Raw genomic sequence first — 11572 nt, forward strand, 5'->3', positions numbered from 1 at the left:
GCATAAGTCCATTATTTTTTTTCTAAATTATTGATATCTATGTTTTCAAATAGCACTATTTTTTAATTGCTATCTATGTTGGTAAATAAAAGCTTAAATTACTTCTACAGATAGACCAGTCAGAATCAAAATCTATAATTAGCAAGGAAGAATGGTTTTGGTAGTCTTATTTCGAACCATTTATTTAATTTCTCTCGTGGTAGAACCGATCGAATCGTTATAGAGCACATTAAGGAAAACTGGAAGTTCTAGTCTGGTAGTTAACTCAAAGAAAAAAAAAATTTATCTCGGGAGTTCAAATTTAAGGTAGATATTTAATCTTTATCACTTAGTAATGGAATTCCAATTTTTTTAATAGCATAAGTCCTTTACTTTTTTTTCTAACTTACTGCTATCCATGTTTACAAAAAGCACTATTTTTTAACTGATATCTATGTTGCCAAACAAAAGTTTAAAGTACTTCTACTTTAATAAGATAGACTAGATTTTGATCCACGCTTTGAAAGCGCGGAATATTTTTCGTTGAAATTTTTATTAATCCATCTATTTGTTCACTAATATGTTTAGGCACGTGCATTCAATTTTTAGTTCGACTTTAATTTGTTTTTTTTTGTTTTCGATTTCAGTTGTGATTTTTTTTTGGAATTAAAAAATATAAGGACCGTTTGATTATTTATGAATTTAGGTTTGGTTTCGGATTAATTAGTTTAGCTCTCAGTTGATTGGGGTAAAAATATTAAAAACTCGATAAAGTTTCGAGTTTAATTTGGTGCTGGTTCGGTACCTGTTTTTTGGATAGTACGGTTAAAAATCACATTTTCGTATTTTTAGAACAAAATCGGTTAAATTTAAATATCTAACATATAATATTCTTGTGATTTCGCTGTATTGAGAATCCGTATCTTACATAGTAATATTTCTTATCTTTTATAAATCTGTTTATGTTGAAGTTGATTTTAATAATGAAAATAAATTATATTTAAAACTCTTACAATATATAATAATTTCCGAAAACTATCAAGATTTTTTATTTTAAAATTAACATTTATAATACAAAATAAGAACCATTTTAAAATTAATTCATAAAAATAACCATTTTTAATAAGAACAAAAATTATCCATGTTTATGTTAACGAATATAAAAAAGTAAAAACTGAGCTTTAAAGCATATAGGATCAAAAATTACACAAAGGGTTACTGGTAAATTGGGCTTACAAATCAACGATCAAATTTTGTTTTCTATAACCCAACCCAAAATAGATTTAAGTATCCTAAAACCGACAAAAGAGAATGCTTACGTTTTAGGAGAAACTTGGGGAGAAAGTTGGGGGATCTTCTCTTTATCATCGAATATCACTATCTTTTAAGATTAGTATTCGGAAAATTTAGGTACCATGTCAAATAGAATATATTCTCTGCGTGTTCATCAAGTTAATTTAGTTAAATTGGAAAATCTTGTTTCTCTATATTATATTTTGAATTTATTGTATGTAGCAATTACGAAAATGGATATTATAGAGAATATTCTTAGAATTTATTTGATTTGAATCCAAAAATCTATGAGTTTCTATCTATTATGTTTTATATTTATATTTATATACCAAATTTGGTAAATATAAATATTTAATTATTTAAATATTATTGGCTGTTTAAAATGTCAATAACATTGAAAACCAACGATTTCGAAATATGCTAACCCTATACTATAATAGTATACTTAATATTATAGAAATATAATCTTCAATATATTTCGACAACTTCATATAAGAAAATTTTAAGTAAGACATAGACATTATAATAAACTCCAATATATTTGGTATAGTTTTTTGGACAACGGGTTTATGATGGTGTTAATAGGGTTTGAATAGAGGGTTTGAATAGAGTTTTAGGGTATAGGGTTAGAACACAAACGAATATGGATGAGTTAGTAAAAATACACGAAATGAGCTTAATAAACGATTGATAAATTGTTTAAATTATTTGGTTGTTTTGTTTAGTTGGACAGAAACATACTACTTTCTAATTTGTTAGACTTTTAATTTCTGAAAACCATTAAAAACAATTGAAAAGGTAATGAAATTTTTTGTAATTAATTTGAAAAGTCAGGAGCATAATCCTAAGAAAGATTATGCTTTAATAGTATAGACTAGATTTTGATCCGCGCTTTCAAAGCGCGGGAATATATTTTTTGACAAATTTATTGATATAACTGTTTGTTAACTAATTTATTTCGCTATATACATTTTCGGTTTTTGTTCGACTCTAATTTGCTTTTATTGGCTTTCGATTTCAGTTTGGTTGTGGTTTTTGGTTTAGAAATATATGAACAATTTTGGTTATATATTAAGTTGAGTTTTGGTTAAAGTGATTGAATATTTTGATATTTTGTGTGGTATGGTTATATAAAAATTTCGAATTTTTCGGTCCTGGTTACATTTCTGTTTTAAATCATTTCAAATAATTGAGGTAAAATAAAAAAAAATCTTCATATTTTGAATCACCAATATAATAAAATGGAAGAAATATTTAGAAATTTATTTTATTTACATATCTATTTATTTAAGGTATAAATAATATAGCAAAGAATAACAAATAATTTTAATTACATAAAGTTACTATATTCAGAAAAAAATGTTATAGTTTTTATTAAAATATAATATGTAATGTTTATATAATGAAAAAAATTATAATGTCGATATTTTATATTTTTGAATATTTTAATTTGCTGAAAAGAATTAAAATGAGACGCACTATTACTTGATTTTAAAATCACATGCAAAACTGATCAAGTTGGGTCGCAAAAACCAATTCAACCAGAAAGCAAAACAAACATATATCTTATTTTTCCTTAATAGGCTCAAGCCCACTGTTCTTACAAATCTAGTTTATTGTTTTGACCGACAAAATCAGGTTTATTATTTGAAAAGTCACAGAAAAAGTTAACGGAAAATTTTGTAATTAATTAGAAAAGTCAGGGGTATAATCCTAAGAATGATTCTTCTTTAATAGTTTTAAATCATTTCAAATAATTGAGGTAAAATAAAAAAATCTTCATATTGTGAATCACCAATATAATAAAATGGAAGAAATATTTAGAAAATTATTTTATTTACATATCTATTTATTTAAGGTATAAATAATATAGCAAAGAATAACAAATAATTTTAATTACATAAAGTTACTATATTCAGAAAAAATGTTATAGTTTTATTAAAATATAATCTGTAATGTTTATATAATGAAAAAATTATAATGTCGATATTTTATATTTTTGAATATTGTAATTTGCTGAAAATAATTAAAATGAAACGCACTATTACTTGATTTTAAAATCACATGCAAAAATGATCAAGTTGGGTCGCAAAAACCAATTCAACTAAAAAAGCAAAACAAACATGTATCTTATTTTACCTTAATAGGCTCAAGCCCACTGTCCTTACAAATATAGTTTATTGTTTTGACCGACAAAATCAGGTTTATTATTTGAAAAGTCACAGAAAAAATTAACAGAAAATATTGTAATTAATTAGAAAAGTCAGGGGCATAATCCTAAGAATGATTATGCTTTAATAGTATAGATAAACTTAAAATCTAATTACAATAAATTGATACTTGAGACCCTCTAAATTTAGAGAAATTCTTGGGTTCACCCCTTAGGCGAATCTATAGGTTTACCAACCAATGAAATTTGGTTATTTTATATACAGATTTTTTCAAAAGAGGAAACAAAATATTTAGAATTTATTTTTTAAATAAAATGATAGAAAATAAATAAAAAAGTATAATAGGAATAAAAAATGATTTTTTCAATATTGTTAAAGCCGTTCATGCTAAACACTAAACCCTAAACATGAAACTCTAAACCCTTAAGTAAATACTAAACCCTAAACCCTTGGGTAAATCCTAAACCCATGGATAGACTTATAACCCTTGAAATATCTCTTTACCCAAGGGTTTAGGGTTTACCCAAGGTTTAAGGTTTAATATTTATGGTTTAGAGTTTAAGGTTTAGGGTTTAGTATTAACGGCTTTAACAACATTAAAAAATTATTTTTTTACAGCTGCTACTATTATTTATTTATTTTTTTATTTTTACCTAATTTTTTAGGGTTTATCTAATGGTTTAGGGTTTAGTGTTTAGGATTTAGAGTATAGGGTTTAGTATGAACGACTTTAACAATGTTAAAAAAAAATTTGTTTTTTATTGCTATTACATTTATTTATTTATTTTTTATCTTTTAAAAAAAAAAAATTCTAAATATTCTGTTTCCTTTTTTAAAAAAATCTGTATATAAAATAACAAATTCTCATTGGTTGATGAACCTATAGGGGGTGAACCCAAGAATTTTTCCTAAATTTAGTTTATTCATTGCGGTTACGATCTTCATATTATTTGAGAATATGGACATCACAGTACATCACTTGCTTGTACTGTTGCACGCATGGTAGAGACTAGAGATCAGGAGCGGACCCATGTTAGTATGTAGGGGGCACGTACGTGCTCTCGATTACTTGGAGTCTCGGAGGGAGGTAAGGTAAAAGATATACATATGAACATCAGATGTGTACAGAGATGAAGAATGATGATGCCGTTGGTACATACGTTATTCTCTTTTCATTTTTATTCCCCTTTTAGATGGAAAATGAGACTTCCATGAGCAATCTTATGTCTAATGTTTGTAAGATTAAACCCTAGGTTTATATGAATGCCCTCGGTCTGTTGTTGCGCTTGGAAACTCAGATAAACTACATGAGTTCTTTTTTGTTTACCAAGAAAAAAGTACACGAGTTTTTAGACAGAATAAAGATCATGGCAGGTTGTTTGAATGATCAAGTAAGTAAAGCATATGTTTGCCTTCCTTTCATATCCATTTAGTTCTCTTCTTAATTCTTATACAACTTCGATTTTCAAGCAATGTGGTATCACTTCACAAGGTCTAAATGCAGTGGCTTTCTGATATTTCAACAATTTGGGCACTAATTAAGTAAGTGTATAAGCTGGAAAACCGAACTGAAATAAACGATATAATAAAAGCGATATGTTAAGGAAATAGACGATTGTAAAGGGCGAATACAAGAACGATAAAAAATTGTATTCTTAAACGAACATGGAGTCGAGATATAATATATTTCCTTAACTCTAAATATTCGCTCCGTAAGTTAATGAGACGGTACTGTACGAATATCGAGTCCCATGATATAACGATGGCAGGCGAATCACGCTTCACTCGTGATCGCCCTATCGAGCTATAAACTCTACGAAACACTCTCGTATTTAAGACTTACGCTAAGGAAATTTTTGCTGTTGGTTTCGATGTGAAAAAGTTAAGAAATGAGGAAGACATTCACTCTGTTTATAAAGGGAAACGAGAGCTCTGTTGGTTCCGCAAATAAAGGCACGTGCGCACGAGGCGTCAGACTCGGAAAGTTGCTCGACGTGCGGAGAGAGGGAGAGATCGTTAGGGCGAAAAATCCGGATAAGATTTTGTTCGAATTTTTAAAGTATATTTGTTTTTGAAAATTTTAAAAACGAAAAAACAAAACACAAAATCTTGGTTTGGCCCAACAAATTGTTAACCTGAACTTGGTCCAAAAAAAATCTTATTGGGCCGGAGGTCCTCCACCAAGACCCAAACCCAAACACAAGCCCAGCCCGAGCCGAACCGAGCCGGACGGCGGCGGCGGCGCGCGCGTGGGAAACCTTCTCCTCTCTCTAGCTATTTAACCCATGACATCATGGGATCATATATAAACAGCTCTAACCTTCTTCTCCCGTCCGATGTGGGACTTTCCCCACTTCACCATTTCATTTATTTGACATTTCTTTTGGGCTCAGACCCATATCATTTGTTATTCACATTTTAATAAAGCTCATTGGCTTTATTGTTCCAACAATCCCCCACATGAAAAGAAATGACTCTTCTAAACATATGCAGACTAAATGCATACTCTTTAGACTCTAAAAAACTATATTTGTTCTAATCCTGACTAGACTAGATAGACTTATCGAGAGTGTTTGCGAAAAATTTACTGTGTTTGAGTTGGTGGCATTTTTAAGCCTTGAACCACTCATAGTTAATATCTGTCGGGTTTACTTTACCAGAAGGTGAACATGATATCTTGAACCAACCGGTGTTTTATGTAGACTGAGACAACATGCATAACGCAGCTTCATTTTCTCGTAGAACTTAGTTCTTTTATGTATTCATTGTGGCCCTGAACTATTTCTGGTTTTCATATATGAACTTAGAGAATATATTATTGCATTGATTCTCCTAGAAACGACCCTATTTCACACTCATTTGGTGATTGACCATGAAAAGTATTGAGTAATACTCCACTTAGAAGCTATGGAATTATTAAAAGCTTATGCTTATCCTTCTCACATTCGTTAGCACTTTTATCATCTTAGGAGCTGGGAAGAGACTACTTTGTCTCAAGTGCTTTGGTTAGATTATGTTTGATTTTGTTTTCCCTTTGAACCTACGTCTTGGGATCTCCAGTCATAATAGGTAGGGTTGCAATCAAGCATCCTCGTTCGTTATAGGCTTTAAACCCATTCCTTTTGATGATTTAGCAACAACATCTCGTGGCAAACCTTTTGTAAATGGATCCGCTAGGTTGTCAGCCGATTTGATGTAGTCTATTGTGATTACACCAGTTGAGATAATTTGTCTAATGGTTTTATGTCGTTTTCTGATGTGACCAGATTTACCATTGTAGAGATTACTCTGAGCCCGAGCTATAGCTAATTGACTATCACAATGTATGCGTATAGCTGGCACACGTTTCTCCCACATAGGAATATCTTCCAAAAAAATTCTAAGCCATTCAGCTTCTTCGCTGCTTTGTCTAAGGCTATGAACTCAGAAACTGAGACAAACGTCGAGATTTCTATAAATGATATTTCAGAAAATAAAGAAAAATATGAACCTTGAAGAAGCAAAAGAGCTCGGAAGGAAAAATCTTTTGGTGAAGATTTCCTAATGGCATTTTTAGTAGAAAATGTTCCTAAAACTTTGGCAGAAGCCATGGCTTGACCAGAAGCTCCATTTTGGAACGAAGCTGTCAGGAGTGAATCTGATTCTATCATGCAAAATTATACATGGTACGTAACGGATTTACCACCTAGCTGCAAATCATTAGGGAATAAATGGATAATGACACGAAAACCTGGTGGAAAATACAAATCTAGGTTAGTAGTTCAAGGATTCCGACAAAAGGAAGGCTTTTACTATTTTGATACATATTCTCCAGTAACGAGAATAACATCAATAAGACTGATGATTACAATCACAGCCTTCAAAGACCTAGAAATCCTTCAAATGGATGTAAAAACCGCTTTTCTAAATGGTGATTTAGAAGAGAAAATTTACATGAAACAACCTGAAGGTTTTATCATTTCCGGACAGGAAGATAAAGTATGCCGACTTGTGAAGTCACTTTATGGGCTTAAACAAGCTCCCAAAGAATGGCACGAAAAATTTGACAATACAATGATGTCAAATAGTTTCAAAATAAATGAATGTGACAAATGCATATACTACAAAACAACCAAAAATACGTATGTTTTGCTATGTCTATATGTAGATGATATGCTCGTTATTAGAAGCAATAAAGACATTACCAATCAAACAAAGAACATGCTCAAAGGGAAATTTGAGACGAAAGACTTGGGATTAGCAGAGGTAATTCTCGGGGTTAAAGTCACAAGAAATTCAAGCGGAATTATCTTAACCCAATCTCATTATGCTCAAATAATATTAGAGAGATTTAAAAATTACTCTAAAAGTACAGCAAAAACTCCGTTAGATCCCCAAATGCACTTGACAAAGAATTCAGGTGAAGCGGTTTCACAAAATGAGTATGCATGTGTGATCGGAAGTCTCATGTACTTGACTAATTCTACGAGACCAGATCTAGCGCATGCAGTAAATGTACTTAGTCGATATACAAGTAATCTAGGTCATACACACTGGAAAGCTATAACGAGAGTACTCAATTACTTGCGTTACACCAAAGATTTTGGGCTTCACTATGGTAAAGAACCAGCAGTTTTAGATGGATACAGTGACGCTAACTGGATATCAGATTCTAAAAACTCAAAATCCACAAATGGATATGTCTTTAGATAAGGAGGAGCAGCAATATCATGGAAATATACCAAACAATCACTGTTAGCCAGATCCAGCATGGAATATGAGTTCATAGCCCTAGACAAAGCACCAGAAGAAGCTGAATGACTTAGAAATTTTTTGGAAGATATTCCTATGTGGGAGAAACCTGTGCCAGCTATACGCATACACCGTGATAGTCAATCAGCTATAGCTCGGGCTCAGAGTAATCTCTATAATGGTAAATCTCGTCACATCAGAAGATGACATATAACCATTAGACAACTTATCTCAACTGGTGTAATCACAATAAACTACATCAAATCGACTGACAACCTAGCGGATCCATTTACAAAAGGTTTGCCACAAGATGTTGTTGCTAAATCATTAAAAGGAATGGGTTTAAAGCCTATAACAAACGAGGATGCTTGATTGCAACCCTACCTATCATGACTGGAGATCCCAAGACGTAGGTTCAAAGGGAAAACAAAATCAAACATAATCTAACCAAAGCACTTGAGACAAATAGTCTCTTCCCAGCTCCTAAGATGATAAAAGTGCTAACAAATGTGAGAAGGATAAGCATAAGCTTTTAATGATTCCATAGCTTCTAAGTGGAGTATTACTCAATACTTTTCATGGTCAATCACCTAATGAGTGTGAAATGAGGTTGTTTCTAGGAGAATGAATGCAATGATATATTCTCTAAGTTCACTCATGAAAACTAGAAATAGTTCAGGGCCACAATGAACACATAAAAGAACTAAGTTCTACGAGAAAATGAAGCTGCGTTATGCATGTTGTCTCAGTCTACATAAAACACCGGTTGGTTCAAGACATCATGTTCACCTTCTGGTAAAGTAAACCCGACATATATTTAACTATGAGTGGTTCAAGGCTTAAAAGTGCCACCAACTCAAACACAGTAAATTTTTCGCAAACACTCTCGATAAATATGTCTAGTCTAGTCATGATTAGAATAAGTATAGTTTTTTAGAGTCTATCGAGTGTGCATTTAGTCTGCATATGTTTAGAAGAGTCATTTCTATTCATGTGGAGAATTTTTGGAACAATAAAGCCAATGAGCTTTATTAAAATGTGAATAACAAATGATATGGGTCGGAGCCCAAAAGAAATGTCAAATAAATGAAATGGTGAAGTGGGGAAAGTCCCACATCGGCCAGGAGAAGAAGGTTAGAGCTGTTTATATATGATTCCATGATATCATGGGTTAAACAGCTTGAGAGAGGAGAAGGCTTCCCATGCGCGCGCCGCCACTGCCGTCTGGCCGGCTTGGTTCGGCGTGGGCGTGGGTTTAGGCTTGGGCTTGGGTCTTGGGTCTTGGGTCTTGGTAGAGGGCCTCTGGCCCAATAAGATTCTTTTTGGACCAAGTTCAGGTTAACAATTTTTTGGGCCAACCCAAGCTTTTGTGTTTTGTTTTTTCGTTTTTAAAAATTTGAAAAATGAATATACTTTAAAAATTCGAACAAAATCTTATCCGGATTTTTCGCCCAACGATCTCTCCCTATCTCTGCACGTCGAGCAACTTCCCGAGTCTGACGCCTCGTGCGCACGTGCCTTCATTTGCGGAACCAACAGAAAAGATTTTATAAGCTGGAAAACCAGACTGAAATAAACGATATAATAAAAGCGATATGTTAAGGAAGTAGACGATTGTAAAGAGCGAATACAAGAACGATAAGAAATTGTATTCGTAAACGAACATGGAGTCGAGATATAATATCTTTCCTTAACCCTAAATATTCGCTCCGTTAGTGAGACGGTACTGTACGAATATCGAGTCCCAGGATATAACCATGGCAGATGAATCACGCTTCACTCGTGATCGCACTATGGAACTATAAACTCTACGAAACACTCTCATATTTAAGACTTATGCTAAGAGAATTTTCGCTGCTGGTTTCGATGTGAAAAAAGTTAAGAAATAAGGAAGACATTCGCTCTGTTTATAAAGGGAAACAAGAGCTCTGTTGATTCCGCAAACGAAGGCACGTGCGCACGAGGCGTCAGACTCGGGAAGTTGCTCGACGTGCGGAGAGAGGGAGAGATCGTTGGGCCAAAAATCCGGATAAGATTTTGTTCGAATTTTTAAAGTATTTTCGTTTTTCAAATTTTAAAAAATGAAAAAACAAAACACAAAAGCTTGGTTTAGTCCAACAAATTGTTAATCTGAACTTGGTCCAAAAAGAATCTTATTGGGCCGGAGGCCCTCCACCAAGACCCGAGACCCAAGCCCACGCCGAGCTGGCCGGACGAGGGTGGCACATGGGAAACCCTTCTCCTCTCTCAAACTGTTTAACCCATGAAGTCATGGGATCATATATAAACAGTTCTAACCTTCTTCTCTCGATTGATGCGGGACTTTCCCCACTTCACCATTTCATTTATTTGACATTTCTTTTGGGCTCCTACTCGTATCATTTGTTATTCACATTTTAATAAAGCTCATTGACTTTATTGTTCCAACAATAAGTTGGATACACTTCAAAAGCACATGTAATGCTCCAAGCCCCCAAGGCCCGGTTAGAGTCGCTTTCCATTTTGTGGCAGATTTTAAAATGAAAGATTTGTATCTTGACCTATGTGGCATTTAATCAAATGAAAGTATTATTTCCTGAGTTATCACCTGGCTTATAACAAGCTTCTGCTATGGACAAGAAGAAACAACAGCTGATGCAGATAGCGATTCAGGTAAGTTCTTGTGATCCAAACTTATATCTGTGGGGACTTTTTGAGCTCTTTAAAATATCATAATATCCTTCTTTTAAAGTTTATTCAAATCAGCTTGCTGAACCTCTGTTTATGAATCCGGAAAAGTTAACTACAAAAAAGCTCTAGAACTGCTCGGTCCAGACTTTGACGCTGCTGACTACAAGGTAATATGTCAATTCAAATCAATATCTATTGAAGAAAACAGAAGAAATTATACTCTCTTTTGTGATCAAATAGGTTACTGGAGCATCGTATTTACGATTGATGTTTTTAATGAAATTTGGTACAAATTATTGTTACTCACCGGCCAATCATCCACTGGTACACTCCCAAAAACACTCTTATTCAGTTTTTTTTTAGCCAACTCTTGTGGCGTTTACTGGTGTTCTTTAAGTCAGATATGATATATATGACCAAATTTTGTTGATTCAGGACACATCTACCTCTACGTGGAGAGATTAATGTTCACAATTGTGGTAGGAGAAGAGTTACGCCCCAGAACGCAAGGCCAGACGCTTATACCGCATGTGAAAAATCAAAAGCATTGGAATCTTCATATTTCAAGTTTGTTTGATTGCACCGAAAAGCCTTGTTATCTTCTAGACATGTTTTTGCGTGTTGTTTAATATAGTTTGAATCATTATGGTCAATGTAAAAGTTGACCGTTACCATTCTATGTAAATTTGCCGTTTGACCAAGAATAATAGACATTCTCGGAAGTTCAC

General features: G+C 33.0%; 1 long non-coding RNA gene across 1 annotated transcript; it reads left to right on the plus strand.

The window, feature by feature from the left end:
- Positions 1-10072: 10072 nt before the first annotated feature.
- Positions 10073-11248, plus strand: LOC125587662. The gene is made up of 3 exons (XR_007323954.1): positions 10073-10826; positions 10906-11011; positions 11085-11248. It is a non-coding gene; the product is annotated as an uncharacterized LOC125587662 (long non-coding RNA).
- The last annotated feature ends 324 nt before the right edge of the window (positions 11249-11572 follow it).

The sequence above is a fragment of the Brassica napus genome, chromosome C5 (genome assembly GCF_020379485.1).
Source record: "Brassica napus cultivar Da-Ae chromosome C5, Da-Ae, whole genome shotgun sequence".
Taxonomy (NCBI): Eukaryota; Viridiplantae; Streptophyta; class Magnoliopsida; order Brassicales; family Brassicaceae; genus Brassica; species Brassica napus.